This window comes from Scyliorhinus canicula, chromosome 17 (assembly GCF_902713615.1).
Source record: "Scyliorhinus canicula chromosome 17, sScyCan1.1, whole genome shotgun sequence".
Taxonomy (NCBI): domain Eukaryota; kingdom Metazoa; phylum Chordata; class Chondrichthyes; order Carcharhiniformes; family Scyliorhinidae; genus Scyliorhinus; species Scyliorhinus canicula.
This window is the reverse complement of record NC_052162.1, coordinates 124,013,056-124,031,720: the sequence shown is the minus strand read 5'-3', so window position 1 is coordinate 124,031,720 and position 18,665 is coordinate 124,013,056. Positions and strand designations below refer to the sequence as shown.

The following is an 18,665-nucleotide window of genomic DNA, read 5'->3' as shown; positions in this document are numbered from 1 at the left end:
GCCCCCTCCGTCCCCCCCACCGCCCCCGTTCTGGACCCCCTCCCGTTCCCAGGGATGCCTTCCCCGTTGTGGCCAGACTCGAGCGGTGCGCTGAGCGGTGCGCTGAGCGGTGCGCAGAGTGGTGCCCTGACCTCCTCCAAGCAGTCGTCAGCCAGGCCGACTGGTTGACGAATTTAAAAAGCAGGTGTGTTTCACGACGTCCAAACAGGGCGCCATGACGTCGGGACTTCGGCCCATCCGGGCCGGTGAATAGCGGGGGGGCTCTCAGTGGCGATTCTGGTCGTGTCAGGGGCGGGAAGGAGGCGTTTGTCGGGAAACGCGACTCCGACAATTTGCGGGGTTCGGAGAATAGCGGGAGGGCTTCGGAACAGCGTCGCCGTAAAAATTTCCGACGCCCGCTATTCTCCGACCCGTCGTGAGTCCGGAGAATCTCGCCCAAAGTGTTTTACTCACAGATGCTGGAGACAGGAGGAGATTTCACTCTGTATGAAGCTAAATCACCAGTCACACAAAGCAAGCGCTCTGATTGGCTGAAGGACCAGTGACCTTTCAGTGGGTCCACTCTTTTCATTGGTCAATACCTCAGCAGGAAGTCGGCGGGTGGGCTCTTCATTGCACATGCGCATTACCGGTCGACGCTGGGACGCATTGTCGGTGTTTGGAGCATGCGCTTTCCGATTAATGGAACTTCGTTTTGGAAAGCCGAGCGAAACTGAGCAGGTAGGTGGGAGGATTTGGAAATATTCTGTGGAGCCGCAAACTCTGATGAATAGTTGTCAACTTCCGGATTCTGGTTCGGGAAATTCTTTCCCAGGACCAGGCTCAAGTTAATGCCCAAAATATTTGTTGAGTGAGTGGAGGATGGGGAGGGGAACACAATAAGGTTAGACCCCGCCCCTCATTCACTATGATTGGCTGGAGGACCAGGCGACTGCCTCAGTCATCCAGCCCCGCCCCTCATTCTCTCTGATTGGCTGGAGGACCAGGCGGCTCAGTCCTCCAGCTCCGATTCCGTTGCCTGGAGAGTCGGCCGCAGATCCCCGGGGTAAGGTATTAAATTTCCGGCTCCTAATCCACACCCTGGCGAGTAGGCCGTGAATCCCCGAGGAAAGGTTTCTTTATTCAGCTCCGAAAATCCGGACCCCTCAGTCCACTCCCTGGAAACTAGGCCGTGAATCCCCGAGGAAAGGTCTTTATACTGACTGCTCCCAGACTCTGCCCCTCCAAGGCTGCTCCCTGAAGACGGAGAAATAGGCATTAGAGACTCGGTATTGGGGAATGAGAGAGGAAAGAATGTTCTCCAGAAACTAGAATTGTCTGTTCTGAATTTCTATCCTGTACTGACTGATGTCTTTTGTAAACTCCTTTTACAGGATATGAGAAGAGGAGGAATTACAGACAGAAATCTAAAACGTAACGTCTCGATCTGACAGAGTCACCAGATTCCTTGGGATCTGACTATCATCGGCCTTTGAATCCAGAAGGGAAGGAGAAATGTTTGCCCGATCTGACAGCCTCAAAAGATTTTAAACATCATTGTGACTGGGAAAGCACTGAGACCCCCCCGCCGCCCCCAAATGAATCAACAGTGTGCCAATCACAGCGGGGAGTGACACGCGTGAACGAGACTTCCAACTAATTTTCTGACCTGGAGAGACACAAGGAGACACAAAACATGGAGGAACCGTGGATATGTGGGGACTGTGGGAAGGGATTCAATGCACCATCTCAACTTGAGATTCATCAACGCAGTCACACAGGGGAGAGGCCGTTCACCTGTGCTCAGTGTGGGAAGGGATTCACTGTGTTATCCTACAGGCACACCAGCGAGTTCACACTGGGGAGAGGCCGTTCAACTTCTCCAGTGTGGGAAGGGATTCACTCCGTTATCCCATCTAAAGACACACCAGTGAGTTCACACTGGGGATAAGCCGTTCACGTACTCTGTGTGGGAAAGGGATTCACTCACTTATCCCATTGACAGATACATCAGTGGGTTCACACTGGGAATTAGCCGTTCACCTGCTCTCTGTGTGGGAAGGGATTCTGTCAATTATCCAGCCTGTGGAAACACCAAAGAGTTGACACTGAGGAGAGGCCGTTCACCTGCTCTGTGTGAAAAGGCCATCACTACGTTATCCAACCTGCGGAAACACCAATGGGTTCACACCAGGGAGAGTTAGCTCAGTTGGCTGGATGGCTGGTTTGTGATGCAAAGCGGCTCCAACATCAGGGGGTTCAACTCCCGTACCCCCTGAGGTTATCCATGAAGGTCCCACCTTTTCAACATTGCCCGTTGCCTGAGGTGTGGTGACTGTCAAATTCAATCACCACCAGTCAGCTCTCTCTCTCTCTCTCTCTCTCAGAAGGCAAAGCAGACTCTGGTCCACTGGGACTTTGATGACTCTTACTTCACACAAATACAAAAAACGTAGATTCCTTTATGGAGCAAAAATCCAACAGGAAAGATTGCATTCGATCAATGGAGGAGACTCAAAAAGTAGTCAAAATAGTCGTAAGCCTGAGAATTGAGAACTTGTTTTAGAATTCTGCAAAGGAGGATCAAGAAACTGAGAAAGAGAAAATAGAATATGACAGCAAACTGGCGATAAACAAAAAGACGACTGGAAAAGCTCCCATAAGTGTGTGAAAAGAAAAAGATTAGCAAAGACCAATGTGGGTCTATTCCAGGCAGAGATGGGAGTGTTTTCTTTTAATTTAGAGTACCCAATTCATTCTTTCCAATTAAGGGGCAATGTAGAGTGGCCAATTCACCTACCCTGGACTTCCGGTGGCGGCTATGGAAGGAGACTTCCCGTGGCGGCTATGAAGGAGTAAGTCGCACATTTGGTGGCTCCCGCTCCGGTCGGACTTTTGGACCTTTCCCACTGACTTTTTTCTGGTTTTAAACGGTGAATTCAAAGGCTGAGGCAATTGGGCACCGTTTCAATGTATTAGTGTATGGAGCAAAGAACCAGAAGCGCACGAAAAGAAAGAAATAAAAAGTTAGCCAAGAACTGTGTTGAAGCTGCAGCAGGAGTCAGCATGGCCGAGGACCGGACCCCTGGGGTGGCGGCGCTGCGACCATCGGAGCAGTTGATGCAGGTCATCCAGGACGGTTTGAAGGTATAAGCTCAATGTGGGGAAGAGCGAGATGTTTGTGGTCGAGGCGAGAGGTCAGGAGAGGCGACTGAGGGATCTGAGAGTGGTCGGGGACAGTTTCAGGGACCGAGGTATCCAAGTGGTGAGGGATTGCGACAGGCTTCATGAATTGAATTTGGCCCGTTGTCTCTGGCGGGCAGAGTCCAAGCGGTGAAAATGATGGTCCTCCCAAGATTCCTATTCGTTTTTCAATGTCTCCCCATCTTCATCCCGCGGTCCTTTTTTAAGCGGGTCAATAAAGTTATTGTGGGCTTTGTATGGGAGGGCAAGTCCCCGCGAGTGAAGAGGGCAATACTTGAGCGGAGTCGGGCGGGATGGTGGGCTGGCGCTGCCGAAATTCAGCAATTATTACTGGGCGGCTAATATAGCCATGGTGAGGAGGTGGCTGGTGGGGGGTGGGGTGGGGTGGGGTGGGGGGGTGGGGTGGTGGGGTGGGGGGGGTGGGGTGGTGGGGGGGGGGGGGGGGAGAGCCGGTGTGGGTGAGCATGGAGGCAGCTCCCTGCAAGGGTACAAGTCGGGGGGGGGGGCATTGGTAACGGTGCCTCAGCCGTTCCCGCCGGTACGGTACTCTACCAGTCCAGTGGTGGTGGCAGCCCTGAGAGTCTAGGGGCAGTGGAGGAGACATGTGGGAGCAGAGGGGCATCGGTGTGGTCCCCAATCTGCGATAATCACCGCTTTGCCCCAGGGAGGATGGACGGGGGGGTTCCTAATTTGGCAGAGAGCGGGGATTGAGAGGATGGGGGACTTGTTCATAGAAGGAAGCTTCCCGAGTATGAGGGCGCTGGAGGAGAAGTTTGCATTGGCGGGGGGGAAATGAATTTCGATATCTGCAGGTGCGGGACCTTTTGCGGAAGCAGGTACCAACCTTCCCACTCCTGCCGTTGAGGCGGATTCAGAATAGGGTGGTTTCTCGAGGATGGATAGGAGAGGGGAGCGTCTCAGACATATATAAAGAGTTTATGGGTTCGGGTGAGATGCAGACCGAGGAGCCAAAGCAAAAGTGGGAGGAGGAGCTGGGGGGAGAGTTAGAGGAGAGCCTTTGGGCGGACGTGCTGAGTAGGGTCAACGCGACCGCAACATGTGCCAGGCTCAGCTTGATCCAATTTAAGGTTGTTCATCGGGCTCACATGACAGTGGCCCGGATGAGCAGATTCTTTGGGGTGGAAGACAGGTGTGTTAAATATGGGGGGGGGGGGGCAGTGCACCATATCCACGTGTTCTGGACATGTCCAAGGCTGAGGGGATTTTGGCTGGGGTTTTCTGACGCCATGTCCACAGTATTAAATACAAGGATGGCAATGAGTCCAGGGGTAGCGATTTTTGGAGTGTCACAGGATCTGGGAATCCAGGAGGAGAGAGAGGCGGATGTTCTGGCCTTTGCTTCCCTGGTAGCCCGGAGGTGGATATTGTTGGCATGGAGGGACTCAAAGGCCCCAAAATCGGAGACCTGGCTTTCAGACATGGCTGGCTTCCTCTGCCTGGAGAACATTAAGTTCACCATGAGAGGGTCTCTGCTGGGGTTCGCCCGGAGGTGACAACCGTTCATCGACTTCCTCGCGGAAAATTAATCGTCAGCAGAAGAGGGGAGGGGATTAGGCTGGCATAGATTAGGGGGGTACGGAATTGTCGGACCTGTGGGAGATGGAGGTGGTATTTGCACTAGGTTAATATTTTCCTTGTTATGAACATTGTTTATTTTGTTGCTGTTACAATGCCAAAGAAATACCTCAATCAAATGTTTATTTTAAAAAAAGGGGGGGAGGCCCCGGGGTGGCACCAAGTTGAGGGGGGGTGGGGGGTCGAGGGGGGAGATCTCTGAGTGGGGGGAGGTGTGTAAGGATGGTGTGACTGTTCGCTGTAGCCATGGTTATTTTTTGGAGTTTTTTTTTGTTAAGTATATATTTGAAAATGCCCCCAATAAAATATTTCAACAAAAAGAATCCCACCGCCGGCGAATGGCGCGTCGCCGAGAACCACACGGCTGGGGAACCGCAGAACCCCACGCCTGATCTCTCTTGGTACATCCAGACCATCTAACTCTCCCTGTCTCTGTTACCAATTCCAATCTCTGCAACGCTCCCCATCAATCTAACATTTTCCTCCCACTAGAACCCTCCAGTTCTCTTTACCATCCACTAAACCTTCACCCCTTCCGATCTGAGTTTGTCATTCAGAGGCTCCATCCGATATCCTCCAGCTCCCAAAACCCTTCCTATCTCTGTAACATCCTCCAATCCCAAAACTATCCCTATTTCTCTAACCTCATTAAGAGGTATAACCCTGTTTATCATTGTAATATTCTACAGTTCCTGCATCCCTTCCACCCTCCATAACACCCGTTAGCTCAACTCTTAGATAGCAAATCAAATCACAGCAATCTCCTCCAGATGCTGCAACCCTCCAGCCCCTGCAACCCTCCCTTATCCCTGGAACCTCTTCAAGCCCCTCCAACCTCTTCTTTCTGTGAAATCCTCGATGCCCCCACAATGCACACAGTGCTGTAATCTTCCCCGGCCTCTAAAAATACCCACTATTGCTGTATCTCCTCAATGCTCCCTTGTCTGACAATCCCAATAGCCATAAAACTCTCTCCATCCCAGTTACTGTGTTGAGACTCTTAATATCCCCCAAGCCTGTTACCTTCTCATCTGTACAATTCTCCCTCTCTCTGTAACATCCTCCAGCCCCTACAACACTCTTTATCTCTGTAACATCCTCCAGCCCCGACAACACTCTCTATCTCTGTCACATCCTCCAGCCCCTACAATACTCTCTATCTCTGTAACATCCTCCAGCCCCTACAACACTCTATATCTCTGTAACATCCTCCAGCCCCTACAACACTCTATATCTCTGTAACATCCTCCAGCCCCTACAACACTCTCTATCTCTGTAACATCCTCCAGCCCCTACAACACTCTCTATCTCTGTAACATCTTCCAGCCCCGACAACACTCTACCTCTGTAACGTCCTCCAGCCCTTACAACACTCTCTATCTCTGTAACATCCTCCAGCTCCTACAACACTCTCTATCTCTGTCACATCCTCCAGCCCCGACAACACTCTACCTCTGTAACATCCTCCAGCCCTTACAACACTCTCTATCTCTGTAACATCCTCCAGCCCCTACAACACTCTCTATCTCTGTAACATCCTCCAGCCCCTACAAGACACTCTATCTCTGTAACATCCTCCAGCCCCTACAACACACTCTATCTCTGTAGCTTCCTCCCATCCCTACAACACTTCCTATCTTTGAAACCTCCTATCGATGTTACACCCCACCTGAACTTTCATACATCCTACAGCCCCAACAACCTTCCCTATCTCTATAATAGTTCCCTCCCCTACAGTAAAGTAAGTAAGTTGCAATAGTTGCAGATAACTATAGGCTGCTTTCCCCTGAGAGGGGGAGCGCTAACTTGTGGTGATTTAACCTGAGGATCACCATACCTCAGGTGAGGGGCAACATTGAGAAGGAGGGACCTTCATGCATAACCCTACATCCCCCACAGCCCTCCCTCTGTCCCCGGCATCCTGCTATCCATGTAGGTTTCCCTCTCTGTGTAAAAATTATTTTAGCCCCGACAACCCTCTCTATCTCTGTAACATTGTCTACCCCTACAACACTCCTGAATTCTGAAACCTCCTTCAGCACCTGTGACCCTCTCTATCTCTGTAACCTCTGCTGTTCTCCTGCTGTGTTCTTCCCCTTTGTAGTTAATATAAACTCCGTATCCTTAAATCTGTCTCATCCGGTTCTGGTAACTTACCGATTTTCAGTAAATTCAGCCTATCAAATACCTCGCTGTCAACGTTTAACCCATCAGTGTCTCGACTCCCTCCTTTTTCACTCTGGCTTGGACACCAAGTTCTTTTTAAAATAAATTTAGAGTAGCCAATTTTTTTTTATAATTAAGGGACAATTTAGCACGGCCAATCCAACTACCCTGCACATCTGTTTTTGGGTTGTGGGGGTGGGACCCACACAGTCACTGCGAGAATGTGCAAACTCCACACGGACAGTGACCCGGGGCCGGGATCGAACCAGGGTCCTCGGTGCCATGAGGCAGCAATGCCTTGGACACCAAGTTCTGTGGTAAAGGCAGATACTCATTCGGTACCAGTCTGCCTCCCTTCATATCCAAATCCCCTTTCAGTTCCAGATTCAGCTCCATGCTCCTTTTACAGCTTTGGCAGCAAAAATAGTCAAGCAGATTATTATTTGAATGGGTGTAAGTTGTGAGAGGTGGATACTCAGCGAGAACTTGGAGTCCTCGTGCATCAGTCGCTGAAAGTAAACGCACAGATACAGAAGGCAGTAAAGAAGGCAAATAGTATGTTGGCCTCCGTTATCCTCCTCGCTGATCTAGCGATCGCTGCTCTCACCTCTCCGTTATCCTCCTCGCTGATCTAGCAATCGCTGTCTCACCGCTCCGTTATCCTCCTCGCTGATCTAGCGATCGCTGCTCTCACCGCTCTGTTATCCTCCTCGCTGATCTAGCGATCGCTGTCTCACCGCTCCGTTATCCTCCTCGCTGATCTAGCGATCGCTGTCTCACCGCTCCGTTATCCTCCTCGCTGATCTAGCGATCGCTGCTCTCACCGCTCCGTTATCCTCCTCGCTGATCTAGCGATCGCTGTCTCACCGCTCCGTTATCCTCCTCGCTGATCTAGCAATCGCTGTCTCACCGCTCCGTTATCCTCCTCGCTGATCTAGCGATCGCTGCTCTCACCGCTCCGTTATCCTCCTTGCTGATCTAGCGATCGCTGCTCTCATCGCTCCGTTATCCTCCTCGGTGATCTAGCGATCGCTGTCTCACCGCTCCGTTATCCTCCTCGCTGATCTAGCGATCGCTGCTCTCATCGCTCCGTTATCCTCCTCGCTGATCTAGCGATCGCTGCTCTCACCGCTCCGTTATCCTCCTCGCTGATCTAGCGATCGCTGCTCTCATCGCTCCGTTATCCTCCTCTCTGATCTAGCGATCGCTGCTCTCACCGCTCCGTTATCCTCCTCGGTGATCTAGCGATCGCTGTCTCACCGCTCCGTTATCCTCCTCGCTGATCTAGCGATCGCTGTCTCACCGCTCCGTTATCCTCCTCGCTGATCTAGCGATCGCTGTCTCACCGCTCCGTTATCCTCCTCGCTGATCTAGCGATCGCTGCTCTCACCGCTCCGTTATCCTCCTCGCTGATCTAGCGATTGCTGCTCTCACCGCTCCGTTATCCTCCTCGGTGATCTAGCGATCGCTGTCTCACCGCTCCGTTATCCTCCTCGCTGATCTAGCGATCGCTGTCTCACAGCTCCGTTATCCTCCTCTCTGATCTAGCGATCGCTGCTCTCATCGCTCCGTTATCCTCCTCGCTGATCTAGCGATCGCTGCTCTCATCGCTCCGTTATCCTCCTTGCTGATCTAGCGATCGCTGCTCCGTTATCCTCCTCGCTGATCTAGCGATCGCTGCTCTCACCGCTCTGTTATCCTCCTCGCTGATCTAGCGATCGCTGCTCTCACCGCTCCGTTATCCTCCTCGCTGATCTAGCGATCGCTGCTCTCACAGCTCCGTTATCCTCCTCTCTGATCTAGCGATCGCTGCTCTCATCGCTCCGTTATCCTCCTCGCTGATCTAGCGATCGCTGTCTCACCGCTCCGTTATCCTCCTCGCTGATCTAGCGATCGCTGCTCTCACCGCTCCGTTATCCTCCTCGCTGATCTAGCGATCGCTGCTCTCACCGCTCCGTTATCCTCCTCGCTGATCTAGCGATCGCTGCTCTCATCGCTCCGTTATCCTCCTCGGTGATCTAGCAATCGCTGTCTCACCGCTCCGTTATCCTCCTCGGTGATCTAGCAATCGCTGTCTCACCGCTCCGTTATCCTCCTCGGTGATCTAGCGATCGCTGCTCTCACCGCTCTGTTATCCTCCTCGCTGATCTAGCGATCGCTGCTCTCACCGCTCTGTTATCCTCCTCGCTGATCTAGCGATCGCTGCTCTCATCGCTCCGTTATCCTCCTCGCTGATCTAGCGATCGCTGCTCTCACTGCTCCGTTATCCTCCTCACTGATCTAGCGATCGCTGCTCTCACCGCTCCGTTATCCTCCTCGCTGATCTAGCGATCGCTGCTCTCACCGCTCCGTTATCCTCCTCGCTGATCTAGCGATCGCTGCTCTCACCGCTCCGTTATCCTCCTCGCTGATCTAGCGATCGCTGCTCTCACCGCTCCGTTATCCTCCTCGCTGATCTAGCGATCGCTGCTCTCACCGCTCCATTATCCTCCTCTCTGATCTAGCGATCGCTGTCTCACTGCTCCGTTATCCTCCTCGGTGATCTAGCGATCGCTGCTCCCACCGCTCCGTTATCCTCCTCGCTGATCTAGCGATCGCTGTCTCACCGCTCCGTTATCCTCCTCGCTGATCTAGCGATCGCTGCTCTCACAGCTCCGTTATCCTCCTCGCTGATCTAGCGATCCCTGCTCTCACCGCTCCGTTATCCTCCTCGCTGATCTAGCGATCGCTGCTCTCACCGCTCCGTTATCCTCCTCGCTGATCTAGCGATCGCTGCTCTCACCGCTCCGTTATCCTCCTCGCTGATCTAGCGATCGCTGCTCTCATCGCTCCGTTATCCTCCTTGCTGATCTAGCGATCGCTGCTCTCACAGCTCCGTTATCCTCCTCGCTGATCTAGCGATCGCTGCTCTCATCGCTCCGTTATCCTCCTCGCTGATCTAGCGATCGCTGCTCTCACAGCTCCGTTATCCTCCTCTCTGATCTAGCGATCGCTGCTCTCACCGCTCCGTTACCCTCCTCACTGATCTAGCAATCGCTGTCTCACCGCTCCGTTATCCTCCTTGCTGATCTAGCGATCGCTGCTCCCACCGCTCCGTTATCCTCCTCGCTGATCTAGCGATCGCTGTCTCACCGCTCCGTTATCCTCCTCGCTGATCTAGCGATCGCTGCTCTCACCGCTCCGTTATCCTCCTCGCTGATCTAGCGATCGCTGTCTCACCGCTCCGTTATCCTCCTCGCTGATCTAGCGATCGCTGTCTCACCGCTCCGTTATCCTCCTCGGTGATCTAGCGATCGCTGCTCTCACCGCTCTGTTATCCTCGCTGATCTAGCGATCGCTGCTCTCATCGCTCCGTTATCCTCCTCGCTGATCTAGCGATCGCTGCTCTCACAGCTCCGTTATCCTCCTCTCTGATCTAGCGATCGCTGCTCTCACCGCTCCGTTATCCTCCTCGCTGATCTAGCAATAGCTGCCTCACCGCTCCGTTATCCTCCTCGCTGATCTAGCGATCGCTGCTCTCACCGCTCCGTTATCCTCCTCGCTGATCTAGCGATCGCTGCTCTCACCGCTCCGTTATCCTCCTCGCTGATCTCGCGATCGCTGCTCTAGCCGCACTTTTTCTGCTTCCTGTTGGTCTCTGCAACGTTTAGGGAAAAGGGAAAATAAGAACATGCAAGAATTAGATAAGCTCTGGAAAAGAACAGGAAACTATCGAGAATAAAAACACTTGGGTCCAATTTCAAGGGATTTCGAGCCTATTCCGGATTAATTGCCACCAACGATTGGCAGCAAAACTGTAAGAGAACAGTGTTCCCCTTTTAGAGATTAAATACTTCAGGGACCGTCAATGTTTATTGGGACAAGAAGGAAAAGCAGGACAACTCGTTGAGCTCCCAGGATGATAAAGGAACTGAAGTGTAAGATGAGGCAGAAATAAGGTGGCTAACGTCAGTTTAAGAATCAGGTGAAAAGCAAGATCATGGCTGATCTGATTGTAACCTCAACACCACATTCCCAGCTGCCCCCAACAACCATTCATGTTCCTACTTGTCAAGAATCTATCCAGTTAGCTGTAAATATATTCAACGACTGCTTCTGCTGCCTTTTGAGGAAGAGTGTTCCAATGATACATCCCGCTCTGAGAGAAAATACCTCTTCTCAAATCTTCCTTAAATGGGCAACCCCTAAAGTTACTTGTATCCTTTCTGATGAACAATGATACAATTCTGTTCAATTCATCAGCCAGCTCCTTATTTTCCATTATCAATTCTTCACTCATTTTCTAGAGGACAAAAGCTCACGACGTTCACACATTTCACAGAGCAAACCCCAGACAGCATGCAGCCAAGGAGACCTGCACAGCGATTCAGGGATGCCGACCTCACCAGACTATTGAACATGGTGGAGTCCACACAGGATAGATTGTTCCTCCAAGTGGTTGGAGGGTTAGCCAAAGGTCAGCCAGTGCCGCCTGGGAGGCAGTGGCAGCGGCCATCAGCTCGGGGAGTGTCACCAGGAGGACCGACACCCAATGCCGCAAGAAGATCAGCGACTTCCATCGGGCAGCAGGGGTGAGTTAGCATCCACCACCTCGCTCCAGTCTCACACGACACCGCAGCTGCACCCCCTTATCTCCACGGCCCTGTGGTTTGCACAGCACCCCCACCCCCAGCACACCCTGGCACCAACCTGCGCACCCCACCCATCACCAGCAGCGGTGCCCATGCCTGTCACCCGCAACAGCGCCCCCTTCCGCCGCACTGAAGCTTTTATGTGGCTCACATTGTCCTCTCTGTCCCCACAGGAGAAGGTGGCCCATAACAGGCGAGAAAGGGCCCAGACGTTCAACGATCTTGTGGATTTAGGAAAGAAACATTACGACCCTAAACTGTCCGTAAACCTGCAGCGTTACCAATTCAACACGGTTGGGATGATCCCTGGGAATACCAGGATAGAATTCCCAATGAAAGCTCTCATGCGCCACACTCACCATCAACTCAACATTCAGCAAGGACATTCTGGCATCTCAAAAGACAGACACAAAACCCTAGAAGTACTGGGCAAACCTTCTGGGAGGACGCCAAATGTCAGCCGCAAGATTGCTTTAAGTGTGGCCAAAAAACATGAGCCAGTCAAAGCTGTCAGAATAAGCAATACTAAACTGCATCATCCTCCCTACGTTTTCCCTGTTAAAGATAACACTCTTGGTCAATGGCCATTCCCTAGAAATAGAGGCGGATATGGGAGCTGACGTCTCCATCGTCAGGGAATAAACATTCCGGCATCTCCGGATGGGCATCTTGCCCCGGGCCCTGCCAGACACCAGGGCCACGTTGGCCATATATACAGGGGAACCGTTGAAGATTCTCCGAGCGGCCTGTCGCAAAACACGACACGCCATTTTGGGGGGGGGGGGGGTTGGGAGAATCGCGGGGGGTGCTAGAGCGGCCCTCCCGCGATTCTCCCACCCGGCGTCTCTTGTGAGAACCCCTTCAGGCTCTATCTGAATGTCTTCAAATGGCTGCTTCAACTGGGTTGTTCCAGCATTTTCCTTGTCTCGAGACAAGGCTGCTCTGCTTTTAACTATTATCACTTATTAAGCTCTCCCACTTGGAAAGAAAACTGAGTCTCTTGTTGTCCCCGACCCCCCCGGCCAAGCACTGGGGTGGCAAAGCAAGCACCCCCGGTCCCTTTGCCTTGACACAAAGATTGCTACTCCCCTCCTCGGCTCCCCACGGAAGCCCTTCCATCAGGTTCCCATTTTTAAAAAGGAGTACCAATCGGCGCCAGCGTGACCACTTGCCGGTGAATGACAGGAGGACGTTGGATGACAGGTGGCTCTGGTTAATTGTGTGGAAATGGGCCTTAAGTGGTGATAATTGGTTTCTGCCACTACGGTGAGATTCTAAATCCACCTACGGGAGCCGGCCGGTTACATCACAAACTGTTTGGTGCCTGGCGTGGTTCCCCTTTTTGGCCTCACCCGCTATTCTCCGGCCATGTTATGCTTGAGCGAGAGCATAACGAGGCCGGAATATCATGCCCTAAGTTAATTTGTGGCACGTTTTTCAGGGAATTTCCCTCCGGCTCTGCCAGCGAGCTCCCCACTGATATTCAATGTCACTTCGCCACTGTTTCGTGCCCCGGGGAGTTTCTCACCGGTTTAGCCCACACTGAGGGCCACGAATGCCACGGTCGGGCCGGGTACAATGGAAAAGTCCATTGTCCTCAGGCGGGATGCTCCAGTCGCCAGGCGGACGTAGCCAGAGAGTCCTGCCCTTAGGGGGTGGGATTCTCCGTTGCAAGGATTCTCCGTAACGCCGGAAGCGCTCTCGCGCCCGGGCATTTTCCGACGGCGTGGGGTTGCCCACACTGGGAAACCCCATTGACTGGCTGGCGGATGTAGAATCCTGTGCAGAATGTTTTTAGCACTGGGGAGCTGAACTCCGAGATCAGGCTGCCATTTTAAAGGGGTGCCCTGATCTCTCAGACAGCTGTGGGTCCCCCATACCCTCCACTCATGGGCAATGTCAACCCCACACACATGGACAGTACCCCAAACTCCCACAAGTGAAAACACCCACTCTGGGGTGCTGGGGTCCCCCTGCTCAGGTTCCCCCCCAAACCCCCTTACAACATATATGTATATAACAGACGCGCAAATATCAAGGGCAGCAGTTGACATGGTTAAATCCAAGGCTCACACAATCACAAGTCAAATTGGGTAAAATAATTGCTAAAAATATTCGTCTAAGAAAAATACAGATCACTTTTTAAATGAAAAAGGATCGACGAACCCTTTAAACTGTTTTTGTACCCGAATAAAAATCCCGTCATGCTGCTGACAGCTTCCAATTCAATTAAAAAGCCGTTTGATTTCTTGTGTCCTCCATCTAGTCCAGTGCAGTGCTCGACTCATTGCCACCATACAACTTTTTAACCCTTTCCAGTTCGAGCGACAGCTCTCAGCAGACCAGCGACCACGTTCTCTTCCTTTGCCACATGCACTCTCTTCCCTGGCTACATTTCAAACCTTTTTTTTCTTCTCCGTGATAATTTTTGCAGCAAGGTATTATTTAAAAAAAGAGAAAGAGAAACTTGCTCTCCGAAGCTGGTTTCCTTATATTTCTTCCCGACTCTGTCCGCTTTTCCTTATTCCTTCCTCAGGTTTTGTTTGGCACCGTAGCTCGTCAGCGACCTCCTTTATTTTTTTACCAAAAAAAAATATTCCCCCCTCTCGCCCAGAGAGAGGGGAAAAAAATCACCTCACTGTTCATTTTTGTTTTTCCTTTTTAGTTGCTTATTGTTGCGGCTGCCACTGGCCAAGTTGTCTGTTCCTCCTGCCTCCTCAACCGGCTCATAGTGAAGATCCCAGCTGCTTGACCTGAAAGCAACAGCTGATTTGTGTGCTTTGATACCAGAAAAATAATTAATTTATTATATAGTTCACAGTGCCTCCATTTTGTTAGGTACCCAGAGGAAGATTTGAAATGCTTCCTTCATCTTCTACAAGACTTTGTGCTGTGAGTTGCCTGGATTCGTCCAAAGTGTCCATAAAACCATAAGACATAGGAGTGGAAGTAAGGCCATTCGGCCCATCGAGTCCACTCCGCCATTCAATCATGGCTGATGGGCATTTCAACTCCACCTACCAGCATTCTCCCCGTAGCCCTTAATTCCTCGCGACATCAAGAATTTATCTATCTCTGCCTTGAAGCCATTTAGCGTCCCGGCCTCCACTGCACTCCGCGGCAATGAATTCCACAGGCCCACCACTCTCTGGCTGAAGAAATGTCTCCGCATTTCTGTTCTGAATTTACCCCCTCTAATTCTAAGGCTGTGCCCACGGGTCCTCGTCTCCTCGCCTAACGGAAACAGTTTCTTTGCGTCCACCCTTTCTAAGCCATGTATTATCTTGTAAGTTTCTATTAGATCTTCCCTTAACCTTCTAAACTCCAATGAATACAATCCCAGGATCCTCAGCCGTTCCTCATATGTTAGACCCGCCATTCCAGGGATCATCCGTGTGAATCTCCGCTGGACACGCTCCAGTGCCAGTATGTCCTTCCTGAGATGTGGGGCCCAAAACTGGACACAGTACTCCAAATGGGGCCTAACCAGAGCCTTATAAAGGCTCAGTAGCACATCGCTGCTTTTATATTCCAACCCTCTTGAGATAAATGACAACATTGCATTTGCTTTCTTAATCACGGATTCAACCTGCATGTTTACCTTTAGGGAATCCTCGACTAGCACTCCCAGATCCCTTTGTACTTTGGCATTATGAATTTTCTCACCGTTTAGAAAGTAGTCTATGCTTGGATTCTTTTTTCCAAAGTGCAAGACCTCAAATTTTCTCACATTGAATTGCATCAGCCATTTCCTGCACCACTCTCCCAAACTGTCTAGATCCTTCTGCAGCCTCCCCACTTCCTCAGCACTACCTGCCTGACCACCTAACTTCGTATCATCGGCAAACTTCGCTAGAATGCCCCCAGTCCCTTCATCCAGATCATTAATATATATGGTGAACAGCTGCGGCCCCAACACTGAACCCTGTGGGACACCACTGGTCACCGGCTGCCATTCCGAAAAATAACCTTTTATCCCAACTCTCTGCCTTCTGTCAGACAGCCAATCCTCAACCCATGCCAGTAGCTCACCTCGAACACCATGGGCCCTCACCTTACTCAGCAGCCTCCTGTGTGGCACCTTATCAAAGGCCTTTTGGAAATCCAGATAGACCACATCCACTGGGTTTCCCTGGTCTAACCTACTTGTCACCTCCTCAAAGAATTCTAACAGGTTCGTCAGGCACGACCTCCCCTTACTAAATCCATGTTGACTTGTTCTAATCTGACCCTGCTCTTCCAAGAATTTAGAAATCTCATCCTTAACGATCGATTCTAGAATTTTACCAACAACTGAGGTGAGGCTAATTGGCCTATAATTTTCCATCTTTTGTCTTGATTCTTTCTTGAACAAGGGGGTTACAACAGCGATCTTCCAATCGTACGGGACTTTCCCTGACTCCAGTGATTTTTGAAAGATCTCAACCAACGCTTCCACTATTTCTTCAGCCACCTCCCTCAGAACTCTAGGATGTAGCCCATTGGGGCCAGGAGATTTGTCAATTTTAAGACCTTTTAGCTTTTTTAGCACCATCTCTTTTGTAATGGCAACCATACTCAACTCAGCCCCCTGACCCTTTATAATTTTTGGGATATTACTCATGTCTTCCACTGTGAAGACAGACGCAAAGTACTTATTAAGTTCTCCAGCCATTTCCTCTTCTCCCATCACTAGCCTTCCAGAATCAGTTTGAATTGGCCCAATGTCTACTTTGGCCTGTCGTTTGTTTCTTATGTATTGAAAGAAACTTTTACTATCATTTCTTGTATTACTGGCTAGCCTGCCTTCATATTTGATCCTCTCCTTCCTTATTTGTCTCTTTGTTCACCTCTGTTTGTTTTTGTAGCCTTCCCAATCTTCTGATTTCCCAGTGCTTTTGGCAACTTTATAGGATCTCTCTTTTTCTTTGATACATTTCCTGACCTCCTTTGTCAGCCATGGCTGTCTAATCCCTCCCCGGATAATCTTTCTTTTCTTGGGGATGAACCTCTATACAGTGTCCTCAATTATGCATACAAACTCCTGCCATTTTTGCTCTACTGTCTTCCCCACTAGGGTCTGCTTCCAGTCGATTTTCGCCAGTTCATCTCTCATGCCCTCGTAATTACCTTTATTTAACTGTAACACCATTACATCCGATTTTGCCTTCTCTGTTTCAAACTGCAGACTGAACTCAACCATATTATGATCGCTGCTTCCTAAGTGTTCCCTTACTTTAAGATCTTTTATAAAGTCTGGTTCATTACATAGCACTAGGTCCAGAATAGCCTGCTCCCTTGTGGGCTCCATGACAAGCTGTTCCAAAAAGCCATCTTGTAAGCATTCCATGAATTCCTTTTCTTTGGATCCACTGGCTACGTTATTTACCCAATCCACCTGCATATTGAAGTCCCCCATGATCACCGTGACCTTGCCTTTCTGACATGCCTTTTCTATTTCCCGGTACATGTTGCGCCCCTGGTGCTGACCACTGTTACGAGGTCTGTACATAACTCCCATTATGGTTTTGTTGCCTTTGTGGTTCCTCAATTCTACCCACACAGACTCCACATCATCCAACCCTATGCCGTTTAGTGCCATAGATTTAATTTTGTTCTTAACTAACAAGGCAACCCCACCCCCTCGGCCCACCTCCCTGTCTTTTCGATAGGTTGTATATCCTTGTATGGTTAACTGCCAGTCCTGAACCCCCTGCAGCAATGTCTCTGTGATGCCTACCACATCATAATCATTCACGATGATCTGTGCCATTAGTTCGTCTACTTTGTTACAAATGCTACGAGCATTCAGGTAAAGTGCCTTAATGCTAACTTTCTTATCATTACAGATATTGGAAGTCCTAAGATGTCCAAAGTTATCCTTCCTTTTTGTTGAATTCCTAGTCTGCCTCAAGCTTAAATCCACCTGCCTACATGTTATCCTCCTGCGTATCTTGCCATTTAACTCCATGCTCCCTGTCGCTTTCACTTTCCCTTCCCCCCAACTCAGAAGTTTAAAGTCCTACTGACTTATCCTCTTCGCTAGAACACTGGTTCCAGATCGGTTCAGGTGGAGACCGTCCCAACGGTACAGATCCCCCCGGTTCAAAAACTGATGCCAATGTCCCATGAAGTGGAATCCCTCTTTCCCACACCAATCCCTTAGCCACGTGTTTACTTCCCTAATTTTCTTATCCCTATGCCAATTGGCACGTGGCTCGGGCAGTAATCCGGAGATTATGACCCTTGAGGACCTGTATTTCAATTTTCTTCCTAGTGCTTGATAGTCCCCGAACAGGTCCTCCACCCTAGCTTTACCTATGTTGTTAGTCCCAACGTGAACCACAACAACTGGATCCTCCCCCTCCCGCTCCAATATCCTTTCAAGCCGGTCAGAGATGTCCCGCACCCTGGCATCGGGCAGGCAACACACCATGCGAGACTCCCGATCCGGCTTGCATAGGATACTATCTGTCCCCCTAATTATAGAATCCCCTATAACAACTACCTGTCTTTTTACTCCCCCCTCTTGAATGGCCTTCTGCACCATGGTACCGTGGTCAGCTGGCTCATCCTGTCCAGAGCCCTTTTCCTCATCCATACAGGGAGCAAGAGTCTCATACCTGTTGGACAAGGTCAAGGGCTGAGGCTCCTGAACTCAGGTTCCCCCTGCCTGCCTCACTTACAGTCACACTCTGAAGTCCCTGATCACTTACTGAATGTGAATTACTTAATCTCCCAGGTGTGACTGCCTCCTGAAACAAAGTGTCCAGGTAACTCTCCCCCTCCCGGATGTGCCGCAGTGTTTGAAGCTCAGATTCCAGATCATCAACTCTGAGCCGGAGTTCTTCCAGCAACCAACACTTGCTGCAGATGTGGTCATTGCCATTCACAAGGGGAACAGCCAGCTCCCACATCATACAGCTACAGCACATCACCTGCCCAGCCATCTCTGATTAGTTAATTACTTTATTACTTTGTATAAATTTCAGTTAAAAAAAAACTTGGATACCTCTGCTATAGTCTTTTCCAACCTAATTCTGGTTAACAAATAAGAAAAAGAAAAATAATAATGTAATAAGGCACTCACCTGCTCACCCCAATGGGTCT

The 18,665-nt window shown here is 50.5% G+C and overlaps 1 long non-coding RNA gene across 2 annotated transcripts; it reads left to right on the top strand.

The window, feature by feature from the left end:
* Nucleotides 1–935: 935 nt before the first annotated feature.
* Nucleotides 936–17,486, top strand: LOC119951652. 2 transcript variants are annotated; one of them, XR_005457645.1, is made up of 3 exons: nt 972–1,045; nt 1,374–3,126; nt 17,405–17,486. It is a non-coding gene; the product is annotated as an uncharacterized LOC119951652 (long non-coding RNA). The 2 variants fall into 2 exon arrangements; XR_005457644.1 differs by lacking the exon at nt 17,405–17,486 and having other exon boundaries at nt 936–1,045; nt 1,374–2,995.
* The last annotated feature ends 1,179 nt before the right edge of the window (nt 17,487–18,665 follow it).